The sequence below is a fragment of the Oncorhynchus mykiss genome, chromosome 27 (assembly GCF_057628025.1).
Source record: "Oncorhynchus mykiss isolate SJ-2025 chromosome 27, ASM5762802v1, whole genome shotgun sequence".
NCBI lineage: Eukaryota > Metazoa > Chordata > Actinopteri > Salmoniformes > Salmonidae > Oncorhynchus > Oncorhynchus mykiss.
In genome coordinates this window covers 44107501-44119588 of record NC_143048.1, presented here as the reverse complement: position 1 = coordinate 44119588, position 12088 = coordinate 44107501, and the positions used below count along the sequence as shown (strand labels likewise).

The window sequence follows — 12088 nt, the reverse complement described above, 5'->3', positions numbered from 1 at the left end:
GAGACTAGACACATACTGGCACCCAGGCTATATTAAAGAGATTAGAAACAGACTGGCACCCAGGCTATATTAAAGAGACTAGAAACATACTGGCACCCAGGCTATGTTAAAGAGATTAGAAACAGACTGGCACCCAGGCTATATTAAAGAGACTAGAAAGAGACTGGCACCCAGGCTACATTAAAGAGACTAGAAACAGACTGGCAGCTTATGGTGTTTATGAAGAGAGGATCAGTGCTGTTTTCCCCCCCAGTAGCAGCAGAAATAGTGACTGACACCAGCCAGTCAGCCCTTAATGAGATCTGGAAATACTCAGGTGTAAAATGGCCTGGGGCCCTCTTTCTGATCTACCAGACTTATCAGGAAGACCTGGCAACTGGAGACGTGTTCTCTTCTCTCCTCCTCCCGTCCTCCTTTTTCTCTCCTCCCCTGGGTTAGCCTGTCTCCCAGGCAAACAAACACACACAGGCACACACCAACCCGAGACTTTATCAGCCAGTCTCAAAACCTTCCATAAAGCAGGGCTTGGATTTACAGGGTGGTCTTCAGCAAGACTGCAGTGTTCACCAGTATAGTAACCTACAGTATGTTTAAATGCGGGCTGTGGAACTGTAGTCGTCACGGTGACGCAACAGCGTTACTCATTTCTCTGAAGGAGAGATTTTCTCTACTCTTATTTGAATATCATGCTGTCACTGTCACTTAACCACTCAAGCTTAACATTGTTGTCACCTATCGCCCACCAGGTGCCCTTGGAGAGTTCCTCAACACCTTCATAAGCTAATTTCCTGACAATGGCTCACCGCTCTTCTGAGCGAAAATGGACGGAAAACTAAACTTCTGTAAGTCTCATCATCCTTCCACTCCCTACTCGCTACCTTCTCGTCCTCTGTATCCGCTGACCAAGACACTTTCTAACCCTAGGAAACTGTTTTCCCACCTTCTCCTCCCTCTTCATTCCTCCACCCCCCCACCCCACTCCTCCTTCCTCTCTGCTGACGACTTTGTCAACCACTTTGAAAAGAAGGTTGATGACATCCGCTTCTCATTCACTCAGCCTATTCAGTCCACTGGTCTCATTCACTCAGCCTATTGAGTCTACTGGTCTCATTCACTCAGCCTATTGAGTCCACTGGTCTCATTCACTCAGCATATTGAGTCCACTGGTCTCATTCACTCAGCCTATTGAGTCCACTGGTCTCATTCACTCAGCCTATTGAGTCCACTGGTCTCATTCACTCAGCCTATTGAGTCCACTGGTCTCATTCACTCAGCCTATTGAGTCCACTGGTCTCCTTCACTCAGCCTATTGAGTCCACTGGTCTCATTCACTCAGCCTATTGAGTCCACTGGTCTCATTCACTCAGCCTATTGAGTCCACTGGTCTCATTCACTCAGCCTATTGAGTACACTGGTCCCACTCATTCACTCAGCCTATTGAGTCCACTGGTCTCATTCACTCAGCCTATTGAGTCCACTGGTCTCATTCACTCAGCCTATTGAGTCCACTGGTCTCATTCACTCAGCCTATTGAGTCCACTGGTCTCATTCACTCAGCCTATTGAGTCCACTGGTCCCACTCATTCACTCAGCCTATTGAGTCCACTGGTCTCATTCACTCAGCATATTGAGTCCACTGGTCTCATTCACTCAGCCTATTCAGTCCACTGGTCTCATTCACTCAGCATATTGAGTCCACTGGTCTCATTCACTCAGCCTATTGAGTCCACTGGTCCCACTCATTCACTCAGCCTATTGAGTCCACTGGTCTCATTCACTCAGCATATTGAGTCCACTGGTCTCATTCACTCAGCCTATTCAGTCCACTGGTCTCATTCACTCAGCATATTAAGTCCACTGGTCTCATTCACTCAGCATATTGAGTCCACTGGTCTCACTCACTCAGAACTAACCTACGCCATGACCTCGTTCTTCCCTCTCTCTCTCTCCAGTTAAAATCCTGCGACCAGTGAAGTCTGGCCACCCAACAACCTGCCCGCTAGGCCCCACCCCCTCCTCCAGACCATCTCTGGAGACCTTCTCCCATTCCTCACATCCTTCATCCCTGCCCGCAAGGCCCCACCCCCTCCTCCAGACAATCTCTGGAGACCTTCTCCCATATTCCTCACATCCTTCATCCCTGCCCACAAGGCCCCACCCCCTCCTCCAGACAATCTCTGGAGACCTTCTCCCATATTCCTCACATCCTTCATCCCTGACCACTGGCTGCATCCCTCTGACTTCAAAATGGCCTTCTAGTCGCTCTCCTCCTCAAGAAACTAACACTCAACTGCTCTGGCGTCAAACTACAGTCCGGTACCCCATCTTTCTTTTCTTTTCAAAATACTTGAGCTGGATGTCTCTGACCAACTCTCTCACTATCTGTCTCAGAACGATCTTGTTGACCCTAACCAGTCTGGCTTCAAGATGAGTCACTCAACCGAGACTGCTTTTCTCTGTGTCACGAAGGATCTGCGAACTGCCAAAGTTGACTCTCTCTCCTCTGTTCTCATCCTCCTAGATCTATCCTCTGCCTTTGACACCGTGAACCATCAGATCCTTCTCTCCACTCGCTCAGGGCTGGGCGTCTCAGGCTCTGCCTCCTCTCCTTCCTCTCAGGGCTGGGCGTCTCAGGCTCTGCCTCCTCTCTACCCTCTCAGGGCTGGGCGTCTCAGGCTCTGCCTCCTCTCTACCCTCTCAGGGCTGGGCGTCTCAGGCTCTGCCTCCTCTCCACCCTCTCAGTGCTGGGCGTCTCAGGCTCTGCACACTCTTCGATTGCATCCTACCTGGTAGGCCACTCTTACCAGTTGACGTGGAGAGGACTTGTGTCTTGTCTTCCAGTGTTTTGTCTATCGTTAACTTTCATTGTGAGCTGAGTTCAGGTCTACAAGAGAGACAGACCTCCCTTTCTCTCTCTCTCTCTCCTGGGCACTAATTGCCTTTCCAAAAATAGAGAGAGAGTAATTAATCATCTTAATTCCACAACAGCAGCACATTTACATATAACAAACCAATAAACTGCAAAACTCTCTAAGCTTCACAGCCAGACAGGCAAAAACGCCTTGGTAACCGGCCGTGACCGGGAGTCCCACAGGGATTGGTCCAGCGTCGTTCGGGTTAGGGGAGGGTGTGGCCGGGGGGGGGGCGGAGCTTTACTTGGCTCATTGTGGCAGGTGCCTGCAGGTTGACTTCAGTCGTCAGTCCGAACGGTGTTTCCTCCGACTCATTGATGCAGCAGGCTTGGGGGGGGTTAAGCGAGCGGGTGGTTAAGAGGCGCGGTTTTGGCGTGTCATGTTTCGGAGGACGTATGACTCGACGTTCGCCTCTCCCGAGCCCGTTGAGGAGTTGCAGCGATGAGACAAGATTGTAAATCACGAAATTGGGGAGAAAAAGGGGATGGTGGAGGGGGGGGGGGGGGGGGGGGGGGGTAAATCAATGTATTTAGGTGTCAGCAGATGTGTTGAAAACAGTGAATGTGGCTAATCTTTATTAGGATTTATCCATTAATGTACACATGTTAATAGATATCACACTAATCAGAATGACTGTAGAAGACTTTAATCTTAAACAGCAACATATCCCCCATAGCAACACATTTCTGGATGTGAAGGACTATATATATATATATATATATATATATATATATATATATATATATATATATATATATATATATATATATATATAAAGTACATACTCTTGTCATAGATTAAAGAACTTAGAGAATGACTGCTAACCGTGAGATGATATATCTGGTTTAACGAGACTAATAAATTGGATATAAAAACAATACATTGTGCATTACTGAGGTGTAGGGAGTGTTTTATGAATTTTACAGCATTGTATTACTGTGTTGTGTAAATGGTTAGAGTAATCTGTAGGCCACAAATTGTTACTATGAATGGAACTGGTTTAAACTGGTTGGCTAAGGTATCTAAGTCATACACACGGAGGACATTTAAATAACTGGAAATTATTGGAGGAGAACAAGACTTGTAACAAAACCCTCAGAGGAAATCTAGAACAGCCAAAGACAAAAACTACAGCTGTTTAACAGTAAATTAACGATGGTGAGACCAAACAATGATTTAAAACACCTTGTAATGATGGATCAGGTGACAAGGATTTTGTTTTACATTTCAATAATTGCGTGTGCAATTTTACCCTGCATTGTCGTACTTTGATCACAGTTCAACGGAGGCTGCAGAGAGATAACGATTTCATCCACTCCCGTAACACTTTGACACACTGATGAGTTATCGCGTTTAAAAGATAAACGGTGACAAGAGTCCAAATCGAACATGAACGGACGGGTGTGTTTCAGGTTGAGGGTGAATCACGGATCCACAGAACCCTGGAGAGAAGAGGCTGTCTGTGCACTGATCATACCCCCAGATAGGAGTGCACAGAGCTGGATACAGGATGGTGGTGATGACCCCTCTTCACAGCACAGAAAGATCGGGTCAGGTGTCCAGTGCTGACTCTCCAGAATGACAGTCATTAGGCCAGAGGTGTCATGGGAATGACAAGACATTAGATGAAAATCATCATGTTGAGAGTGTCCTTCCTTTTGGACTGGCAGCTCAAACACCTCTTTATAATATTGAAGTGTGTGTGTGTGTGTGTGTGTGTGTGTGTGTTTCAGTTAGCTGATCTTTGGGTCTGGGAGGCAGACTGTGTTCACACTCTTAATTAAGAAAATTGATCGTACTCAACATGTCGGCCCAGTGTTTCTAAGTAAACCCTAAGTCACACAATCAATCACTGTTTTTTTATGAAATGGAGAATGAGCTGAATTTGAACCTGTTTAATGATGGTTAAATGATGGTTAAATTATTGCTACATATTAAGCACATGCACTATTCCGTTGTAGTCATTCTTAAAGTAGTATGTCGTGGACAGACAACGTAAACAGCATCTGACCAAATGACGTGAGATTCTAGTTTTCAGTAAAAACGCTAGTAGCCAGGCAGCTTGGGTAAATCCAAGGATCAATGATTGTTGACATCTCTGGATCAGATCCTCTAGCGGGAACGTGTTTATTCAAGTAGTCTCAGTGTGGAGATCAATAGGCTACGGTGTCATTCACATTGTCCTCGTGGGAGCAGTCTAAACGACTGGTCTATACGATCTGCAGCTCGTGGCTGTCTGAGAGTCCACAGCTGGCCTTGTGTTCATTGAAGAGCTTGACCAGGGATTCCATATAGATGCCATGATAGTGGTCCACCTCCTCCTGAGTGGGAGAAGGCCTCTTTGGCACTGGGATAGGACTACCCACTACAGTGGTGACCGGGCAGCGGTAAGGCATCCAGAACCAGCGTTCACCTACAAACAAACATGGGGAAAAGCTCATGATTTTCTTAAAGAGTTGCTGGAACCTCCAGCCCACACTGCCCTCCGAGAAGATCACCTGGCGGAAAATATTGTTCTCCCCATACGAGTAGACGGGCACCAGGTTAGCCCCAAACTCCAGGGCCACCCGGACGAAGCCTTTCCTCTGCTTCATAACCACAGTGTTGACCCCAGGCAGGCTCAACAGCGACTCAGCAGCGCCCCCTATCACTATCACCAGCGCATTGCCTTGTCCACTATGAGACAGAAGGTGCTTTAGACTGGGCTTGCTGACGGGACAACAACCTGTGGCCATGACATATTCCCTGTAGAGGGGGATCTTGAAGAGGCCCCCCAGGATGCAGAGGCAGGAGCGCACCCCAGGAAAGAGGTCCATAAATCCACAGGCCTCGGTGCTAAACGAGGCAAAGGCTCCGATGCTCAACACCCCATGAGGATGACACCCTAAGATGTAGTTCTCGTTCGGGTTCAACTCCGCCGTCTTCACTAACTTCATGGGGAAGTAGTCCCTAACGCGATTCCACACTTTCCAGTTTCTCACAAAAGAACTTCTCCTGCCTCCTCTTTCAGGTGTGTGCCAGTCCGTCAACTGCCAGATGAGGTAGAGAACAGGCAGCGGCCACAGAGAAGTCGACAGAAGGTACACCATCAATCCAATACAAACCGGACCTAACAGGAGGAAGCTCCATATCCACTGCAGAACACTGATATTCTCCAGGAACTCTGTCCTTTGAGTTTTCACCAGCTTCATCCCTGAAACCGTTTCTGTAGTTTTCGCCCCCACAAAATAAGGCGATTACAGAGAACAAGAGCGACTGTTCGGAGAGAAACTAGTACCCTACACGGACGTACTTTGATCACAGTTCAACGGAGGCTGCAGAGAGATAACGAGTTCATCCACTCCCGTAACACTTTGACACACTGATGAGTTATCGCTTTTAAAAAAGATAAAACGGTGACAAGAGTCCAAATCGAACATGAGCGGAACGGGTGTGTTTTCAGGTTGAGGGTGAATCACGGATCCACAGAACCCTGGAGAGAAGAGGCTGTCTGTGCACTGATCATACCCCCAGATAGGAGTGCACAGAGCTGGATACAGGATGGTGGTGATGACCCCTCTTCACAGCACAGAAAGATCGGGTCAGGTGTCCAGTGCTGACTCTCCAGAATGACAGTCATTAGGCCAGAGGTGTCATGGGAATGACAAGACATTAGATGAAAATCATCATGTGTGTGCGACAGTTCTTGCACGCGTGTGTGTGTGTGTGGGGCGGGGGGGGGGGGGGGGGGGGGGCAGAGGTTAAGATTTATTACTGAGCAGGGAACCAGGGGAGAGGGGAATGTTTTTCACATTCGGGGTAACCATAGTTACCTCTGCTTAACTTCAAGGGCTGTGAAGTCAAGGCCACCAGACACATTGGAGCTGACCGCTTAAAATAGAGCAAATAACAGACCGCGACTGATGTGGCTAAACAGACCGATCCAGTGTCTATCACCATCCTTTTCTGCTGTCTGACTCTAGAGAGAAGGCAAGACCAGAGAGTCAACAGAATTCTGACATCACCGAAGAGTCACACGACATTCTATTGTCCTTGATTCAGAGATACAGCCTTGGGGTCACATGACATTATATTGTCCTTGATTCAGAGATACAGCCTTGGGGTTCACATGCCATTCTATTGTCCTTGATTCAGAGATATAGCCTTGGGGTTCACACTCCATTCTATTGTCCTTGATTCAGAGATATAGCCTTGGGGTTCACACTCCATTCTATTGTCCTTGATTCAGAGATATAGCCTTGGGGTTCACACTCCATTCTATTGTCCTTGATTCAGAGATATAGCCTTGGGGTTCACACTCCATTCTATTGTCCTTGATTCAGAGATATAGCCTTGGGGTTCACACGCCATTCTATTGTCCTTGATTCAGAGATATAGCCTTAGGGTTCACACTCCATTCTATTGTCCTTGATTCAGAGATATAGCCTTGGGGTTCACACAACATTCTATTATCCTTGATTCAGAGATACAGCCTTGGGGTTCACACAACATTCTATTGTCCTTGATTCAGAGATACAGCCTTGGGGTTCACACTCCATTCTATTGTCCTTGATTCAGAGATACAGCCTTGGGGTTCACACAACATTCTATTGTCCTTGATTCAGAGATACAGCCTTGGGGTTCACACTCCATTCTATTGTCCTTGATTCAGAGATATAGCCTTGGGGTTCACATGCCATTCTATTGTCCTTCATTCAGAGATATAGCCTTGGGGTTCACACACCATTCTATTGTCCTTGATTCAGAGATATAGCCTTGGGGTTCACACGCCATTCTATTGTCCTTGATTCAGAGACAAAGCCTTGGGGTCATGCTTGTTGCTTTCATTAAGAAACTGTTGCCATGGAGATGCTGCTTATCCCTTATCTAGCTCCAGTGTTTTAGAAAGAGAAAGGAATAGAGGGAAAGAGGAGAAAAACGGGGCGAGGGGGGGAGTAAGAGAGAGGAGCCTTATCTGAAACGCATCTAAAATTAAAATAAATAACCTACAGTCAACTATCTTTTGTATTTTTCTGCCTTAAAGGCATCATGTGGATCCTTAACACACACACACACACACACACACACACACACACACACACACACAGGTATAACATGTGAAGTGTGCAATACAACTGCATCAGTCATTCTTAGCAGTTATTATGATATTACATAGTGTGTGTGTGTATGTAGTTGAAGTGGCTTCTTCCTTGCTGAACGGCCTTTCAGGTTATGTTGATATAGGACTCGTTTTACTGTGGATATAGATACCTTTGTACCTGTTTCCTCCAGCATCTTCACAAGGTCCTTTGCTGTTGTTCTGGGATTGATTTGCACTTTTTCGCACCAAAGTATGTTTATCTCTAGGAGACAGAACGCGTCTCCTTCCTGAGCGGTATGACGGCTGCGTGGTCCCATGGTGTTTATACTTGTTTGTACAGACGAACGTGGTACCTTCAGGTGTTTGGAAATTGCTCCCTAGGATGAACCAGACTTGTGGAGGTCCACAATGTTTTTTCTTGGCTGATTTTTTTTTATTTTCCCATGAAGTCAAGCAAAGAGGCACTGAGTTTGAAGGTAGGCCTTGAAATACATCCACAGGTACACCTCCAATTGACTCTAATTATGTCAATTAGCCTATCAGAAGCTTCTAAAGCCATGACATCATTTTCCAAGCTGTTCAAAGGCACAGTCAACTTAGTGTATGTAAACTTCTGACACACTGGAATTGTGATACAGTGAATTATAAGTGAAATAATCTGCCTGTAAACAATTGTTGGAAAAATTACTTGTGTCATGCACAAAGTAGATGTCCTAACCGACTTGTCAAAACTATAATTTGTTAACAAGAAATGTGTGGAGTGGTTGAAAAATAAGTTTTAATGACTCCAACCTAAGTGTATGTAAACTTCCGACTTCAACTGTATAACACACACACACACACATTAATACATACATACATATATATACACACACACACAAACATATACAGTTAAATTGTCCATTGAACTCCAAGACAGGATTGGCAGCCAGGCCAAACTGAGCAAACGGGGGAGAAGGCCTTAGTTAGGGAGGTGGCAGAGCTCTATAGTTCCTCTGTGGAGATGAGAACCTTTCAGAAGGACAACAATCTCTGCAGCAATCCACCAATCAGCCCTTTATGGTAGCGTGGCCAGACGGAAGCCACTCCTCAGTAAAAGGCACATGACAGCCCGCTTGGAGTTTGCCAAAAGGCACCTAAAGTCTCTCTGACCATGAGAAACAAGATTCTCTGGTCTGATGAAACCAAGATTGAACTCTTTGGCCTGAATTCCAAGCGTCACGTCTGGAGGAAACATGGCATCATCCCTACGGTGAAGCATGGTGGTGGCAGCATCCCTACGGTGAAGCGTGGTGGTGGCAGCATCCCTACGGTGAAGCATGGTGGTGGCAGCATCATGCTGTGGGAATGTATTTCAGCTGCAGGGACTGGGAGACTAGTCAGGATCGAGGCAAAGGTGAGCAAACAGAGCAAAGTACAGACAGATCCTTGATGAAAACCTGCTCCGGACCTCAGACTGGGGCGAAGGTTCACCTTCCAGCAGGACAACGGCCCTAAGCGCACAGCCAAGACAATGCAGGAGTGGCTTTGGGACAAGTCTCTGAATGTCCTTTACATGCCGAACAGAAACGTCGCGTGCGCGAGTGTCGCAAAATACATTTAGAAATCCATGTTATTGGACGTCTGCAATGCCATGGGCTAAAATAGATTACATTTGCAAATTAGCTAGCAACAGCAAGCTAGCTATCTAAAGTGCCATACATGTTTAATGCTTTTGACCGGTCCCAAAATTAATGTCATTGGTTCAGAGCTTGTTTTGATATTTTAACCTCCGTGTCGTGATCGCGTTTGGTGTAGGGGGACAAAATAAATGTATTCACGATGGCGCACGATGGCGCATGCGTGCAGCCGGTCTGGGTTCCGTGTTAGTGGCCCAGCCAGAACCCAGACTTCAACCCGATTAAAACATATTTGGAGAGACCTGAAAATAGCTGTGCAGCAATGCTCCCCATCCAACCTGACAGAGCTTGAGAGGATCTGCAGAAAAGAATGGGAGAAACTCCCCAAATACAGGTGTGGCAAGCTTGTAGCGTCATACCCAAGAAGACTTGAGGCTGTAATCGTTACCAAAGGTGCTTCAACAAAGTGCTGAGTAAAGGGTCTGAATACTTATGTAAATGTGATATCTCAGTTTTATCATTATTTTCTATAAATTCGCAAAACTGTCCTAAAAAACAGTTTTTACTTTGTCATTATGGGTTATTGATGTAGATTGATGGGGAAAATAAGGCTGTAACGTAACTAAATGTGTAAAAAGTCAAGGTGTCTGAATACTTTTCAAAAACACTGTACACGTAGGTACAGTAGGGGTAAAAGTGACAAGGCAATCAGGATAGATAGTAAACAGAGTAGCAGCAGTGTATGTGATGAGTGTGAAATCAAAATAAAATAAACATGTATTTGTTACATGCGCCCTTTGCTTACTTATGGGCCCTTAACCAACAGTGTGGTTCAAGAAATAGAGTTAAAAAAATATTTACTAAATATGCAAAAAAATATATTTGTATTTTAAATTTTTACCCCCTTTTTCTCCCCAGTTTCGTGGTATCCAGTTGTTAGTAATTACTATCTCATCGCTCCCATACGGGCGAAACACAACCCAACCAAGCCACACTGCTTCTTAACACAGCGCACCTCCAACCCGGAAGCCAGCCGCACCAATGTTGTTGGAGGAAACACAGAGCACCTGGCCACCTTGGTTAGCGCACACTGCGCCCGGCCCGCCACAGGAGTCACTGGTGCGCGATGAGACAAGGATATCCCTACCGGCTAAACACTCCCTAACCCGGACGACGCTAGGCCAATTGTGCGTCACCCCACGGACCTCTCGGTCGCGGCCGGCTGCGACAGAGCCTGGGCGCGAACCCAGAGTCTCTGGTGGCACAGCTAGCGCTGCAATGCAGTGCCCTAGACCATAGTGTTGAGCATTGTGGGCACTACGGTGTTGAACGCTGAGAAGTAGTCAATGAACAGCATTTTCACATAAGTGTTATTTTTGTCCAGGTGGGAAAGGGCAGTGTGGAGTGTGATTGAGCTTGCGTCGTCTGTGGATCTGTTGGGGCAGGATACAAATTGGAGTGGGACTAGGGTTTCTGGGATGATGGTGTTGATGTGAGTCATAACCAGCCTTTCAAAGCACTTCATGGCTACCGACGTGAGTGCTATGGGGCGGCAGTCATTTTACACAGGTTAACTTTGCATCTTGGGCGCAGGAACTATGGTGGTCCGCTTGAAACATGTATGTATAACAGACTCGTTCAGGGAGAGGTTGAAAATGTCAGTGAACACACTTGGTCTGTGCATGCTCTGAGTACACGTCCTGGTAATCCGTCTGGCTCTGCGGCCTTGTGAATGTTGACCTGTTTAAAGGTCTTGCTCACATCTACTATGTGGAGTGTGAGCACACAGTCGTCCAGAACAGCTGGTGCTCTCATGCATGCTTCAGTGTTGCTTGCCTCGAAGCGAGCATAAAATGCATTTAGCTAGTCTGGTAGGCTCACGTCACTGGGCAGCTCGCGGCTGGGTTTCCTTTTGTAGTCTGGTGTAGTAGGATTCAATCTTAGTCCTGTATTGACGCCTTGCCTGTTTGATGGTTCTAGCCTTTAGCTCGGTGCAGATGTTTCCTGTCATCCATGACTTCTGGCTGGGATAAGTACGTACAGTCAATGTGGGGACGACGTCGTCTATGCACTTATTGATGAAGCCGGTGACTGATGTGGTGTACTCCTCAATGCCATCGGAAGAATCCCTGAACATATTCCAATCTGTGCTAGCAAAACAGTCCTGTAGAGTAGCATCTCAAATGCTGCATGACACGCTTGCGGTCAGATGCCAGGCAGTTGCCATACCAGCTGTAAAACATTTTGAGGATCTGAGTGCCCATGCCAAATAATTTTCAGCCTCTTGAGGGGCTGCTTCCTCCACTGACAGTTCAATCACACCCAAACCCAAGTAGCACCACTACACCCTGGCCTCCATTGCCACAGCACAACAGACAAGACATGAATTAATAAATGTATCACTCAGTCAATGTGTATCTCAATGTGCTTGTTCTCCTACGGCTTTTCTATCTCTGCCGGCGTGAGCTGGGACTGGG

General features: G+C 46.6%; 1 protein-coding gene and 1 pseudogene across 3 annotated transcripts in view; both read right to left on the bottom strand.

Annotated features, from left to right (window-relative positions):
- The window catches only part of LOC110508072 (syntaxin-1A), a 198949-nt gene that overhangs the window by 74528 nt on the left and 112333 nt on the right, over positions 1-12088 (bottom strand). The gene's annotated exons all lie outside the window — the stretch shown is intronic.
- On the bottom strand, positions 4085-6583 carry LOC110508071 (diacylglycerol O-acyltransferase 2 pseudogene; annotated as a pseudogene). Its single transcript, XR_016492545.1, has one exon. The product of XR_016492545.1 is annotated as a diacylglycerol O-acyltransferase 2 pseudogene (transcript).